Source organism: Cherax quadricarinatus, chromosome 89 (assembly GCF_038502225.1).
Source record: "Cherax quadricarinatus isolate ZL_2023a chromosome 89, ASM3850222v1, whole genome shotgun sequence".
In the NCBI taxonomy this organism is placed as follows: Eukaryota; Metazoa; Arthropoda; class Malacostraca; order Decapoda; family Parastacidae; genus Cherax; species Cherax quadricarinatus.
Window position 1 is genome coordinate 14,736,397 of NC_091380.1, and position 15,325 is coordinate 14,751,721.

General features: G+C 40.6%; 1 protein-coding gene across 2 annotated transcripts in view; it reads left to right on the forward strand.

The window, feature by feature from the left end:
- Positions 1–2,321: 2,321 nt before the first annotated feature.
- The window catches only part of LOC128697316 (centromere-associated protein E-like), a 570,758-nt gene continuing 557,754 nt past the window's right edge, over positions 2,322–15,325 (forward strand). For both annotated transcript variants that reach the window (XM_070104215.1, XM_070104216.1), the window contains exon 1: positions 2,322–2,452. The gene's annotated coding sequence lies outside the window, so the exon portion shown is untranslated. The remainder of the gene's footprint in view (positions 2,453–15,325) is intronic.

Genomic DNA, 15,325 nt, shown 5'->3' on the forward strand with positions numbered 1-15,325 from the left:
AATGGAGACAAATGGTTTTTAATACTTGACGTGCTGTTGGAGTGTGAGCAAAGTAACATTTATGAAGGGATTCAGGGAAACCGGCAGGCCGGACTTGAGTCCTGGAGATGGGAAGTACAGTGCCTGTACTCTGAAGGAGGGGTGTTAATGTTGCAGTTTAAAAACTGTAGTGTAAAGCACCCTTCTGGCAAGACGGTGATGGAGTGAATGATGGTGAAAGTTTTTCTTTTTCGGGCCACCCTGCCTTGGTGGGAATCGGCCGGTGTGATAATAAAAAAAAAATAATTCCAGTTCAGTGGCATTGTTCCCAAGTGTACAAGATGGCTGTATTCCACTTTGGCTGTCATCAAACTGGTGGGCATTTGGAACAAAATTGACAGCTTCCTGCTAATCCCAGGTGCAGTCTGCTGGTGGGTACTGGACAATGACAGGTGGTTGTGGTTGTGGAGGTTGTGGTTGTAGAGGCTGGTGTGGTGGGTGGGTGGGGGATGGTGGCCTTTGTTGTAGATCAGCTGAGGCAGCGGCGTGGGTGGCAGCATGGCCCACTGCTGGTGTCTCACGGCCGTCACCACCACTACCACCACCATGCACATTTTCCATCCCAATTGCAACACTATCATCGTCATTTTCACTGTCTGTTCCTGTTGTACAGCCATGGGATGTACTCCGAGATGTACTCCTTCCCCTTGGAATAACATATGGCACACTACCAGAGCGCATATATCATTGTATATGCTGATGCTTCACTGGGGTTAGTTAGTTTAATGTCTTTATTATGCTCCCCATACCCATCCTGTGGGCGGTAGTCAAAAGATTACAAAGGTACATAATGGGTCCATGGACTGGACCCCTTCACTGGGGAGTATTCCACTTCACTATCACTACTGGAACTGTTTTCAAGAGCTTGTAGTTCATAATCACTATCACTATCATCACAAATGCTCACATCTGAATCTGGGATTTGGGAAAATAGGAGTTTCCTCTTTGATTCTGGTACAACTGAATGTGAACAAGATGGCCCAGCACCAGAGGTGGAAGGCTGAGGGTCGTCTGGGTTTTCCTCACTATTACTGATATTATAGTCATTAGTTTCGGTCAAAACCTCACCAAAACCTTGAAACTCATCTTCACTGGCACTTCCATCTGTATTAGAACTGTCACTGGGGAACAAAAGTGTCCCAATTCGCCGAGGAGTGAGGAACTTCTTACCGCAAGGCATGGTGGACATTGTGTACTAAGATGGCATTCCCACAATGCACCACTGGGTCCCAGATTTTTTTTCTGCCATGCACACCGACCACACAGACCCATTCTCTCACATCTAGGCCTACCAGCCTTTTCCCGCGAGATTTGACGGTTAGAATTTATGCGTACTAGTATGTCAAAAACCCCTGCGCATAAGCCATACTAGTACGTCCGAAACCCTCGAAGGGTTAAAGATTAAAGTCATTTTGCAAAGTGGGGTGAAGTGCAAACATTTGTGGAGGAACATCACTCTAACCCTCTCCCATCCTCCCGTCTTCCATACACCAAAAGAGTCTTCAATAAAGGTAAGTGTGATGTTAAATGATCTTTTATACATTTTATTATTGCTTTATATTGATTTCTCATTCCTTTATATATGTAAATCTATATTAATCCATAAAAAAATATTTTTGGGTGTCTGGAACAGATTAATTGGATTTACATTATTTCTTATAAGAAAAATGGTTTCGATTCTCATGAATTTCGACTTTTGGTAGACTCTCTGGAACAGATTAATCACAAAAATCGAGGGTCCACCGTATCTGTAACTCTCACAATCATTAAACAATTGTGTACACTTTAGGTTTATAATGAAACTTGTAATTCCCCTCAAGTAAACTTGTTAAAGTCATGTAGTCTGAACTAATACAATATTCACTTATATTTTATTAATTGTAAATACCTAAATTTACACTGTATTGTTATTGCCTTATTAATCTTAAGTTTGGCCAAAATGTTCTGCATATATAGTGACTTTTGTCATTCTCCTTTGTTCAAACACTATCATGCTGAAGCAAACATTATCATAACACTGTACACCTGTGATAATGGTGCTGGCACTGTATATGGGTGATAGTGATACTGGACACTTGTCATAATGGTGCTGACACTCTACATGATAGTGACACTGTACACTTGTAATAATGATGCTGAGACTGCACATGGGTGATAATGGTAGTGATACTGTACACAGGTGATAATGGTTGTGACACTGTGAAGAGGTGATAATGGTGGTAACTGTCCACAGATTGATCATCTTCGTGGGATGAGTGAGAGCGTCAAGAGGCTGGTGGATGCTGGCCTGGTGTTTGGTGTCCAGCAAGACCAAGATGACCTCCGCTACTCCAGGATAACTTTACAAGATGGTCAACTGTATCTCCACGTTCTCCAGCACCAACCACCACCCACCCACGCCCACACTATCCAGGTACTTTATTACACTACCACTCTTACTGTACCACCACACTCTCCAGGTACTTTATTACACTACCACTCTTACTGCATCACCACACTCTCCAAGTACTTTATTAACTAACACTTAATGTACCACCACACTCACCAGTTACTTTATTACACTAACGTTCTTACTGTACCACTACACTCACCAGGTACTTTATTACACTACCATTCTTATTGTGCCACCATACTCTCCAGGTATTTTATTTCACTACCACTCTTACTGTACCACCACTCTCTCCAGGTACTTTATTACACTACCACTCTTACTGAACCACCACATTCTCCAGGTACTTTATTAGATTACCACTCTTACTGTACCACCACACTCTCCAGGTACTTTATTACACTACCACTCTTACTGTACCACCGCACTCTCCAAACTATTGTACCAGCACCTACCCACTTAAACCTACACTCTCCACTACTGTACCAGCACGTACCCACCTACACCCACACTCTCCACACTATTGTACCAGCACCTACCCACCTACAACTACACTCTCCACTATGGTACCAGCACCTTCCCACCTACACCCACACTCTCCACACACTACCCTACCAGCATCTACCCACCTTCACCTACACTCTCCATTGCTGTGGAGTCAGGAATTGCGGGAAGAACTAAAAGCCATAAATGAAATTGAAAGAAACCCAAAGTATTTCTTTTCTTATGCCAAATAAAAATGGAGAGCAACATCCAGTATTGGGCCCCTACTTAACCAAGATGGGTTCTACACAGATGACAGCAAGGAAATGGGTGAGCTACTCAAGTCCCAGTATGACTCAGTTTTTAGCAAGCCACTAAACAGACTGAGAATCGAAGACCTAAATGAAGTTTTTATGAGAGCGCAACAGAATTTGGTAAACACAAGCCTATCTGATGTTATCCTGATGCCAAATGACTTCAAACAGGCGATAAATGACATGCCCATTCACTCTGTCCCAGGCCCAGACTCATGGAACTCTGTTCATCAAGAACTGCAAGAAGCCACTATCACATGCTTTTAACCCTTTCAGAGTCCACAGGCCCTTTCAGTGACTTGTTCTCAGAGTCCCCCAAATTGTAAAAAAAAAAATTTTTTTTTCTTATGAAAAGATAGAGAATCTTTTCCCGATCATAATGACACCAAAAGTATGAAATTTGATGGAAAACTCACGGAATTATGCTCTGCAAAGTTAGTGGTCTTGACGATATTTACACATCGGAGATTTTGCCCACTTTGAGCCCTATTTTTGGCCAATTCCAATGTACTAGTTGACAAAAATCATAACTATTTTGCTAGAACTCCATTTTTTTCTATCGAATGAGTACAAGAAACCACCAATTTACCGATTTCAACTATCTAATACAGTGGTCAGAATTTAGCAATTTTGCCAATTTCACACAAATTTCAAAAGATGCCAATTTCCAAATAGGGTCCAGAATAAACAAGAAAGACATTCCTGGCACTAAAGTAACATTTTCTCTGTTCATTAGTCATGTCCCCAGGGCCTTCTTACATTCTTTTGCTTTCCACTTTGAATTTTTATTCTAACAAAAAAAATACGATTTACTGTTATGCAGACTACTGCATTAGTGTAGAAATGGTATAAATAATATCGGAGCACTTGTGAAAGAGTATTAGACTCACCAGTTGACGTGTATTGGACGCTTAGCATGATTTGTTTACTTTTGAACTTTGGTAAAAATCGAACATTTCTGCTACTTTGAGCTCAATTTCAAGGTACTTTTCATTGTAAAACCAGTCAAAATCATCTCAATTTCTGTAATATGCCTTCCATTCTATACAATGAGACCAGGAAAAGTAGAATACAACAATAAATACCATACAAAAATATAGTGAAAATTCACTGTTTTAATCCAAAAACACGGTCAAATTTTTTTTTTCTCATTACACACTGTGTGCTGCAGGATTTTTTTATACTGTGCACACTGGCCACATAGACCCATTCTTTCATATGTAGGCCTACCAGCTTTCTCTCACTAGATTTGAAGGCGCTAGAATTTATGCGTACTAGTACGTCATGGACAATGGTGCATAAGCCGTACTAGTACGTCCAAAACCCTGAAAGGGTTAACATCCTGTGGAGAGGGAGCATGGACACTGGGGTCGTCCCACAGTTACTAAAAACAACAGACATAGCCCCATTCCAAAAAGGAGGCAGTAAAGCAATAGCAAAGAACTACAGATCGATAGCGCTAACATCCCATATCATAAAAATTCTTTGAAAGGGTCCTAAGAAGCAAGATTGCTACCCATCTAGATACCTATCAATTACACAACCCAGAGTTTTGAGCAGGTTGCTCCTGTCTGTCCCAACTTCTGGATCACTACAACAAAGTCCTGGATGCCCTAGAAGACAAAAAGAATGCAGATGTAATATACACAGACTTTGCAAAAGCCTTCGACAAATGTGACCTTGGTGTAACAGCACACAAAATGCATGCTAAAGGAATAACAGGAAAAGTTGGTAGATGGATCTATAATTTCCTGACAAATAGAAAACAAAGAGTAGTAGTCAACAGAGTAAAATCTGAGGTGGCTACGGTGATAAGTTCTGTTCCGCAAAGCACAGTACTCGCTCCCATTTTGTTCCTCATCCTCATATCAGACATAGACAGGGATATAAGCCACAGTGCCATGTCTTCCTTTGTATATAACACCTGAATCTGCATGACAGTGTCTTCCATTGCAGACACTGCAAGGCTCCAGGTGGACATCGACGAAATCTTTCAATGGGCTGCAGAAAACAATATGAAGTTCAACGATGAGAAAATTCAATTATTCCGATATGGTAAATGTGAGGAAATTAAAACTTCATCAGAGTATTAAACAAATTCCAACCACACTATAGAGCAAAAAACTGATGTCAGAGATATGGGAGTGATCATGTCAGAGGATCTCACCTTCAAGGACCATAACATTGTATCAATTGCATCTACTAGAAAAATGACAGGATGGATAATGAGAACCTTCAAAACTAGGGATGCCAAGCCCATGATGACACTCTTCAGGTCACTTGTTCTATCTAGGCTGGAATATTGCTGCACACTAACAGCACCTTTCAATTACCAGGAACACTTGAAGTTCCTGAACCTGTACTCCCTGGCAGGCAGGAGAGATGCATGATTATGTACACCTGGAAAATCCTAGAGGGACTAGTACAAAACTTGCACACAAAAATCACTCCCTACGAAAGCAAAAGACTCGGCAGATGATGCAACATCCCCCCAATGAAAAGCAGGGGTGCCACTAGCATGTTAAGAGTCAACACAATAAGTGTCAGGGGCCCAAGACTGTTCAGCTGCCTCCCAGTATACATAAGGGGGATTACGAATAGACCCCTGGCTGTCTTCAAGCAGGCACTGGAAAAGCATCTTAAGTCGGTACCTGACCAGCCGGGCTGTGGTTCGTACATTGGATTGCATGCAGCCAGCAGTAACAGCCTGGGTGATCAGGCCCTGATCCACCATGAAGCTTGGTCAGAGACTGGGTCAATAGGGTATTGACCCCAGGAACTCACTCCAGGTAAACTCCAGGTTCCTTGGACAAAGTGCAGCAATAATGATGTGTTTCGTGTCAAAAAAAAATAATCCAAGTGTCGTTGGATGTCCTGGGATGTTATCCAATACCAGTAATGCTTTAAATGTGATATTGCTGTCATTGCAATAGTTTTCACCAGCTGGGCAAAAATATCTTGAAAACAAGTCTTGGAAAACAGCTTTAATCACCCATGCTTTCCTAATTGACGACCAAAGAACTGGAAGCAGTCAATGGTTGTAGTCTCTCAGAGTGTGAGGATTTGGAGACTGATAAACAAGCATTAGTTTCAGTACAGGTCAGCCATCACTAATCCGGCAATCAGTAATCTGCTTCCCTCAGTAATCCGGCACTAATTTTTCTAGCATAATTTCAAATTTCATCATTATACTGACTCAAATTTCATCATTTTGCTGACTCAGAAATTGTGCAGATAGTTGTAAGTCCAGAGCAGCAAACCAGTGGAGGAGAAAGCAGTGATGAATATGAGGAAGATTTAGCAAAAAGTCTCTCCATTGACAAGTTACAGGTATTGTAGTTACGTGGCCATTGCTGTGCCACTGTGTTTTATCATGTTTTTCACGGTCTCTCTTGCATATTAGAACTTTAAACTGTGCCAGTGAACTTATAAGATATATCCCTCCAGCACTTGGAACTAATCTAGCAGAAAATAATGTCTACTGAGTCGAAAAAGGAGAATCAGTGTACAATAGCAAACATTACCATACTCTCAGAGAGGGGAACTTGAGGCCTAGAGTGCCGGTGAAAATAATATTAGAACTTTTTTTGTCAGAGGAAAGACAGTTTCCCTGATAATAGTATGTTATACATAGTGCTATAGTGTATACCACAGTGGTACCCTAGTATTATATGGATAATAAAGGATAAGGTGAAATTTAAAACGGAAGTGTTTAGGCCAAGAGACAGGTTCATATTGTAAACAGTTGCCAGCAGTCATCAGAACCTCCCATGTAGGTCTGCTATTGCACCTGACTTATAATTAGTGGTTCCAGGGAGTAAAACATTACTGTTGAAATAGGAAGAGTTGCAAAATCTTGAGGAAATACGAAAGTGTACAGTTTTGTAGAAATATGATAAACAGTGTATAGCTGTTAGTACTGATTGTGATGGAGTGACATAAACAGTGTGTGGTAAACCTGTAGTTAGCAGCAGTCACTATATACACAACAAAAATCATTATTCCTCCAGTTATCTCCATATATTGAAGCCATCGGCGCACAAACACGCAAGTTATACTTTCTGTATCAAACTGAACGTATATTACTCTGTTTATTTTTTTTCCAGTAGTCCTTTTCACGAGCTAGTCAAATATTATTCAGTGAGCCTAATCTGGATCTGCCCAGATTCATCCAGCAACCAGATTCAAATGGATTCGTTGATAACAATGTATCCTCTGACTGGTCTCACTAACTGACGGTGCTCTACGTGCCCTATCAAACACTCAAACAAAACTACAACAAATAGTTACAAGACAGATAGACAGATCTACTGTTAAGATACTTATTAGGAAAAAGATATACAGTGACCCATGTTGTGATAGAAACACAGGCCTTATCTCTAGGCTTTATTGAACATAGAATCTTCATAGTACTTCTGCAACAACAAAATATAATGACTAGTACATCTAATAATGGCTTCTACAGGGATGGTGATGTCTTGCATATGTCAAGAGAAAAGTTATAACTACAGGCCACATATTTAAACTCACCATGTAATCTGCATCGCTGATAAATGGATAAAGTAGGAGAGAATCACACACCATGTGTTGGTGCCCATGACGCACACCAAACTGTTGTTGTTGTTAAGGGCCCCTAGAGGTGGTGCAGTATTATCCTGCTGCTGCTCCCCACAGGACCAGTATCACTACAATCTCCCCCTTCTAAAATATCAGAGACAGTAATCTCCCAAACTGTTAGGTGGGCGACGTACACGTCCTGACCTTCGTAGCCCTTGAGCCTCTTCACCAGGTTCGATATTTTCCAGCGGGGTTTGATTAACTGCTGGAGCAGAATCCTCTATTTCCATAGGGGTAGTCTCAAGGGGCTTTCCAGGAGAAAACGAAGCATCTTTCACATCTATTGGTGTATCTTGAGATTCCACACTAATAGGGATTTCAACTGGGGCTAAATGTCTTGTAGATACTGTAGTCTCTTCACCATTTTGGTAGCGAATGTGGGCGTAATGTGGATTAGCTTGCAGGAGCTCTACCTCTTCCACTAAAGGATCCGTCTTGTTCATCCTACGGTGACTCTTCAGGAGAACGGGTCCAGGATGACATAACCAAGTGGGCACGGAGGCTCCCGTAGAGGAACGACGTGAATAGTTGAGGAGTCTTTCGTGAGGGGTTGCATTAGTAGCTGTGCACAGCAGTGATCTAATAGAGTGAAGAGCATCAGGTAGGACAGTTTGCCAGTGTTGAACAGGTAGATTGCGCGACTTTAATGTCATTGTAACTGCCTTCCATATAGTACCATTGAACCGCTCCACTTGACCATTGCCTTGAGGGTTGTAGCTTGTTGTTCTGCTGCAGGCAATACCTTTGCTAGCCAAAAACTCCTGAAGTTCGTTACTCATGAACGAGGATCCCCTGTCTGAATGGATATAAGCTGGCATACCAAAAATAGAGAACAACTGTGAAAGACAACTAATAACAGTTGAAGCAGCCATATTTGCACAGGGGAATACAAAGGGAAACCTTGAATATTCATCTACTATGTTAAGGAAATACCTATTCTGATTTGTGCTTGGTAGAGGTCCTTTGAAATCTATATTCAATCTTTCGAAAGGCTGGGTGGATTTTATGAGATGAGTCTTCTCTGGCTGATGAAAGTTTGGCTTGCACTCTGCACATACTCTGCATGCTCTGATCACTTGTCGCACATCTTCCACTGAGTAGGGCATGTTTTTTGATTTGACAAAATGGTACAGGCGTGTAACTCCTGGGTGACACAAAGCCTTGTGGAGAGCTGAGAGTGATTGCAAATCATGACATGCTGCTCCACAGTGGGACCTAGAGAATACATCAGGTGAGATGTTCTCTTGACCCGGTCGGTACAGAATATCAAAGTCATAACACGATAGTTCCATCCTCCAGCGTAATATCTTGTCATTCTTTATCCTACTTTTGTGCCTCTTGTCGAACATATACATCACGGACCGTTGGTCAGTCCTTATGGTGAAATGTCTACCAGTTAAATAATGCCTCCAGTGGCGAACTGCTTCTATGATGGCCTGGGCTTCCTTTTCTACAGCAGCATAACATTTCTCTGATCCTTGAAAAGTTCTCGAAAAGAAGGCTACTGGTCGTCCTGCCTGAGATAAGACTGCAGCAATGGCAATGTCAGATGCATCCGTTTCCACTTCGAATGGTAGGCACTCATCAATGGCTTGAACTACTGAGTTTTCAATGTCCTGTTTGAGAGTATGGAAAGCGGCTTCTGCTTCGTTTGTCACAGGAAATGTGGTAGCACTCAATGGGCGGACTTTACTTGAATAGTTGTAGATCCATTGTGAGTAATAAGCAAAGAGACCAAGAGTTCTTCGGAGTGACTTTTTGTCTTGAGGCATTGGAAGTTCCCGTAGAGGTCGTAGTCGTTCAGGGTCTGGGAATATTGAACCTCCTTCCACTACATAACCAAGGATGCTAAGCCTTTTAGTTGAAAAAGTGCACTTTTCCTCATTGTAACTGATATTTTTCTTCTTGGCGGCTTCCAAAAACTTATCAAGGTTTGCATCATGTTCCTCCTGGGTCTTGCCACAAATGGTAACATTATCTAAATACGCGTAGGTTCCCATGAGTTGCTCTTCCTGAATGAGTGAATCCATAATTCGTTGGAAGCAGGCTACCCCATTGGTGACTCCAAAAGGGACTCTGGTAAACTGATACAGGCCATCACTAGCCTGAAACGCTGTGTATGGTTTATCTTCATTCCTTATAGGGACTTGATGATAGGCACTCTGCAGATCAATTGTGCTAAACACGTAGTACTGAGCAATTTTGTTCACTGTATCGTCAATTCGAGGTAGAGGGTACCCATCAAGAAGTGTAAATTTGTTGATTGTCTCAGAGTAATCGATAGCCAGTCTCCGTTTCCTATAACCATCTTTAACAACAACAACCTGTGCACGCCAAGGGGAATCACTCGGTTCTATAATACCCTCCTTCAGCTGCCTCTGAGTTTCTTTCTCAATGAACATCCGATCCTCATAAGAATAGCGGCGTGACTTAGCTGATATAGGATGGCAATCCGCGGTAAGATTTGCAAACAGCTTTGGTGGGTCTACCCTTAAAGTGCTAAGTCCACAGACAACAAGAGGAGGCAGTTCACCTCCATATGTTAAGGTGACACTACCATGCAGCTTCTGAAAGTCCTGACCAAGGATAACATCAGAGCACAGTTGTGGCAGAATAGCTAAATGTACATCTTGATAATCCTTTCCATTAACTCTGAGATTTACCTTACAAAACCCTAAGGTCTGAATAGAGAGAGATGTTGATGCCATGGAAACGGTACCTGATGAGTGATGTAGAGTCAAGGAGAGCCGTTTAACTAAGTCAAGGTTGATGAAACTCTCTGAGCTGCCACTATCAATAAGACCATCTACTTCTGTTCCTTTGATGAATACTTTCACAACTGCCTTTGACAGTGAATTTGGAGTAGCCGCAGAAGTCACTGTTGCTAGAGTCGCATGATCACTGGAATGTGTGGAGGCACTAGCTCTTGTTGATGCATTAGCACGACATACTTTAGCAAAGTGACCTTTCTTGTGGCATTTATGGCACATTGCTTCACGAGCAGGACACTTTGGACGTGGATGTCTTGAAAAACCACAAAAGAAACACACCGTACCTGCTGCTGCTGTCACTGAGGCAGGTTCCCCAGTAACTTCATTGCAAGAGTCTTGGTCAGGAATTGCAGCACTTACCACTCAAGAAGGCTGAGTGGTACTGTATACTTCAGAATTCTTCTGGGCTGAATCTAGAGCTCTTGCCTGGTCAAAGGCAGCGGCTAAGTTGAGAGTTTTATTCTCCAATAAACGCTGCCTTATTATTGGTGATTGCAGGCCACTGATAAAAGCATCCCTGATGGACTCTTCACAATACTGAGCAGCTGTCACTGCTTGGAAGTGACAGTCCTTACCTAAAATTTTCAGTGCTTGAAAGTATTCCTCTAAGGATTCATCAATCTGCTGGCGGCGAGTTGCAAGGCGATAGCGTGCAAAGATTTCATTTGTAGGTTTAATATACTGAGACTTGAGGGTTTTGATAGCATCTTCGTAGGTATTACACTCAGAAATAGCCTCATATATCTTAGGTGACACAAAATTGATGAGCAGACTTAGTTTATCTAGATCTTCTTTAGGAAGGGCTCCCAAGAAGTTTTCGAAAGTCTTAAACCAGTGCTTCCATTCCTGAGCAGCCGTTGATAAGCTGGAGTCACAGTCTAGCCTCTCAGGTTTCAGTAAACGCTCCATGTTGTGATGTAGTCTAGCGCAGGATCACCACCAGGTAGCCCAGGATTCTATGTTCAATAAATTGTTGTGATAGAAACACAGGCCTTATCTCTAGGCTTTATTGAACATAGAATCTTCATAGTACTTCTGCAACAACAAAATATATTGACTAGTACATCTAATAATGGCTTCTACAGGGATGGTGATGTCTTGCATATGTCAAGAGAAAAGTTATAACTACAGGCCACATATTTAAACTCACCATGTAATCTGCATCGCTGATAAATGGATAAAGTAGGAGAGAATCACACACCATGTGTTGGTGCCCATGACGCACACCAAACTGTTGTTGTTGTTAAGGGCCCCTAGAGGTGGTGCAGTATTATCCTGCTGCTGCTCCCCACAGGACCAGTATCACTACAACCCACTAGCCAGATTCTTCCAGATTCGCTGGATTTGCACTGATTCAAATGGTCTCTTCGAAATATAGCCAGATTTTGGCGGATTAAAATGGTTTTGTTGGAAATAAAGCCAAACCAGAAGAACTGTACAGAAATTTAAATACAACAAATAGTTAAAATACAGATAGACAGATCTACTGTTAAGGTAATTATTAGAAAAGAGATATACAGGGACTGGATTCTTCCAGTTCGTGGATTCGGGAGAATTCAAATAGATTTCGCTGGATTCAGGCAGATTCAAACACTTTTTGTGGAAATAAAGCCGGATTTGGGTGGATTAAAACGGTTTCATTGGAAATAAAGCCAAATCAGAAGAACTGCTAAAAAATAAAAATAAAGGCATTGTGGAATTATAGACTAACTAGCTAAGAAAGTTGTCCAGTATTGTAAGAGGATCACTACCATGAAGATTTGTGTGGTTTGCAGAAAGGGCAAAGGATAAAGGCAGGCCTGGATTGCTTGCCATCTGTGTGGTCAGTGGTCCCATAGTATATGCAGGAACTTTAACCCTTTCAGGGTCGAGAGGCCCTCTCCGAAACTTGTTCTCAGGGTTGAAAATTTTTTGGAAAAATATTTTCTTCTTATGAAAAAATAGAGAATCTTTTCCCGATCATAATGACACCAAAAGTATGAAATTTGATGGAAAACTTACGGAATTACGCTCTTGCAGAGTTAGCGGTCTCGACGATGTTTACGCATCGGCGATTTTGCCCACTTTGAGCAGTATTTTTGGCCAATTCCAGTGTACTAGTTGACAAAAATCATAACTATTTTGCTACAATTCCATTTTTTCTATCGAATGAGTACAAGAAACCACCCATTTACCAATTTCAACTATTCAGTACAGTGGTCAGAAATTAGCAATTTTGCCAATTTCACACAAATTTCAAAAGATGCCAATTTCCAAATAGGGTCCAGAATAAACAAGAAAGACATTACTGGCACTAAAATAACATTTCCTCTGTTCATTAGTCACATCCCCAGGCTCATCATACATTTCTTTTGCCTTCCACTTTGAATTTTTATTCTCACAAAAAATAGAAGATTTACTGTTATACAGACTACTGTATTAGTGTAGTAATGGTATAAATAATATGAGCGCACTTGTGAAAGAATATTAGACTCACCAGTTGGTGTATTGGGCGCATGGCATGATTTGTTTACTTTTGAACTTTGGCAAAAATCGAACATTTCTGCTACTTTGAGTTCAATTTCAAGGTACAGGAGGGCCCCGCTTTACGGCGTTCCGCTTTACGGCGTTCCGCTAATACGGACATTTCAAATTATGACCAAAACTCACTATACGGCTCCCCCCACCTGACTTTCTAATACGGTCACCGTGCCCCACCCTGTTTGTTTACATTCTCCATGAGCTCAGTAAGCACTAAGTCTCTCCATTTTGTCTGGAAACTCCAAAATTTCAAATGTTTTTAAAAGTTATTTCATATTTTATATATACTCTGATAATTATACTTATGTATACCTGTACCTAAATAAACTTACATACATCAAGTCATTTAAATGTCGTATATTACGTTAATATACACATTTTCATTAATCCAGCCATGATATTTTTTTCAAAATTATATAATAAACACGATGCATAACATATAAATAAGATAAATACACCCCACAGTAGAATAAATAAACATAAATGTGAGCTGTGTAGCAGACGACTTCCACAAGTGGTGATAATAACAATACTGAGTCTCATTAAATGTCGTATATTACGGTAATATACACATTTTCATTAATCCAGCCATGATATTTTTTTCAAAATTATATAATAAACACGATGCATAACATATAAATAAGATAAATACACCCCACAGTAGAATAAATAAACATAAATGTGAGCTGTGTAGCAGACGACTTCCACAAGTGGTGATAATAACAATACTGAGTCTCATTAAATGTCGTATATTACGGTAATATACACATTTTCATTAATCCAGCCATGATATTTTTTTCAAAATTATATAATAAACACGATACATAACATAAAAAGATGATAAATACACCCCACAATAGAATAAATAAACATAAATATAAGATGTGGGAGCCTGGTTTGTTTACTCTGTGCCTGGCCTTTCACCTCTCATGTATTCATTCTTTCTCTCTCTCATTTATTCGTTTTATCTCATTTACTTACTCCTGACCCTACATTAAGACTACAAATATTTTAAGGTAAGTAATGAGTGAACTGTATATACATTTTATCGCTCTGGGATGCTTAAATATCATAGAATAGTATGTGTGGGTGGGGTGGCCTGGTGAAATAGCCTGGCTATTACCATACATACCACACTTGATTTCTTACAATAAATACTACTTGTCTCACCCTAGATTAAGACTATAAATATTTTAAGGTAAGTAATGAGTGCACTATGTGTGTATTGTACCTTTTTATTGTTTTTTGATGCCTGGTTCTATTGCTAACTTAATATATGTTAGTGTAAACTTGTTATCTAGTGTTTGTATGCATTTATAAGTGGAAAAAAAGGGTGTTCCACTTTACGGCGATTTCCGCTTTACGGCGGTAGCCTGGAACCTAACCTGCCGTATAAGTGGGGCCCTACTGTACTTTTCTTTGTAAAACCAGTCAAAATCATCTCAATTTCTGTAATATATCTTCCATTCTATAAAATGTGACTAGGAAAACTAGAATACAATCATAAATACCATACAAAAATGCAGTGCAAAGTCACTGTTTTAATCCAAAAACACTGTCAAAGTTTTTTTTCTCATTACACACTGTGTGCTGCAGGATTTTTTTTATACTGCGCATACTGACCACATAGACCCATTCTTTCATATTTAGGCCTTCCAGCTTTCTCTTGCTAGATTTGATGGCGCTAGAATTTAGGCGTACTAGTATATCAAAAACCCTCGTGTGTAAGCTGTACTAATATGTCAGAAACCCTGAAAGTGTTAAACTAGTGACCACATGTTACACAAAAATGTGGGATAGCTGGGGGCTTGTGTCTGGTCTAAGGGCAAAGGTAAAAGTTACTCACATCTCAAGCCCAAACAGGCCACCCAGGGCTATCCCAGACAAAACAGAAAGCACTAAACTGGTATGTGTACTTAAAGGGGTTCGGTAACAGAGGGTTATTCAAAAAATCCCAATTAGGAAAATATATCTATTTAGTCACCATAACATAACATAACAGAAAAACCTTAATCCTAAACACCCAAATGAGGGTACACAAACAACCACTGGCTGGAGGTCCAGCCACCATAACCACTATGCCTCGTCAGCGTCAGGCCCACTCTACTTCACACCTCATTTCTTATTTCCTCACTCCTCCCACAGCACCCTGACCATGTCAGAGCCTGGGTGAACATACAGGTAAGCCATAT